We start from the raw sequence: 1,568 nt of genomic DNA, 5'->3' as shown, positions 1-1,568 counted from the left end.
GAGACTGATGAACCTGAATACCAAGATTTGTTTCTTCCATAACACTCTTAAGGATATATCTGTCATAATTACACTCATAATTTAAATTGTGATATCCCACATGCATTATCTTGTATTTATTACAAAAGCCATCTGCCATCTCACCTAAATAATCCAAATCCTTTTGCAAAGCAGTAGCATTCTCCTCACAGCTAGCAACACCCAAAACTTTAAATGTCATCAGCAAATTTAAATAAGCTATTGACTATTCCTTCATCTATATCATTGGTAGAAATCAAAAGGGCAAAGTTCTTAACACTGAGCCCTAAGGTAACCCACTTGTAACATTAATGCAATTTAGGTAACCCACTTGTAACATTAATCCAGTTTAGGTAATCCACTTGTAACATTAATCTATTTTGACTGAACTTCATTTGTAACAACCCTCTACTTTCTTCCATCTAGCCAGTTTTCTATGCAATGAGCCGATCTACCCCCCACCTATAGAGATAACTTTTTTAACCAGACTTTTATGTAGTACTTTAACCAGTACTTTTATGCAGTACTTTAACCAGACTTTTATGTAGTACTTTAACCAGACTTTTATGTAGTACTTTAACCAGTACTTTTATGCAGTACTATAACCAGACTTTTATGTAGTACTTTAACCAGTTCTTTTATGTAGTACTTTAACCAGTTCTTTTATGTAATACTTTAACCAGACTTTTATGTAGTACTTTAACCAGACTTTTATGTAATACTTTAACCAGACTTTTATGTAGTACTTTAACCAGTACTTTTATGTAGTACTTTAACCAGTTCTTTTATGTAATACTTTAACCAGACTTTTATGTAGTACTTTAACCAGACTTTTATGTAGTACTTTGTCAAATGCTTTCTGAAAATCCAGATACACCACATGTACCATGCTAACTATCCAACAAAATTCTAATCTTTATTAAATTACTTTGCAAAACATTTTTTTTACCAGACTTTCAAAAACTACCCCTACCACTGATGTAAGACTAACAGGTCTATAATTACTGGAACACATTTTATCACCTCCTTTGAAAAGAAGAGTAGCATTCACCATCTTCCAATCTTCTGGCACTTGCCCACTATTCATGAACTAAACAAAATAGTAGCAAGTATTTTACATATCCAATCCTTAACCTCCTTCAAAACTCTCTGGTAAATATTGTCTGGCTCAGGAGCTTTAGCAGTCTTTAAACTTCCCAATAATTTATAAACAAGTTCAGAATTTAATGTGCTAATCTTGTCTAATCTTGCTTCCATCTAGCAACTGTTCAAGATGAGGAATATTGCCGAAATCTTTTTTAGTAAAAAATAAAGAAAAGGCATGATTTAATAACCCAGCCATACCATAACCATCAGATAATTAGTTTTCTTGTATCATCTCTCAAAGGCATGATTTAATAACCCAGCCATACCACAACCATAAGATAATTAGCCTTCTTGTATCATCCTATAAAGGCAGGATTTAATAACCCAGCCATACCACAACCATCAGATAATTAGCCTTCTTGTATCATCCTATAAAGGCAGGATTTAATAACCCAGCCATACCA

The sequence above is a fragment of the Limulus polyphemus genome, unplaced genomic scaffold, assembly GCF_000517525.1.
Source record: "Limulus polyphemus unplaced genomic scaffold, Limulus_polyphemus-2.1.2 Scaffold14811, whole genome shotgun sequence".
NCBI classification, from domain to species: domain Eukaryota; kingdom Metazoa; phylum Arthropoda; class Merostomata; order Xiphosura; family Limulidae; genus Limulus; species Limulus polyphemus.
The sequence above is the reverse complement of the archived record's forward strand: the minus strand, read 5'-3'. Positions refer to the sequence as shown.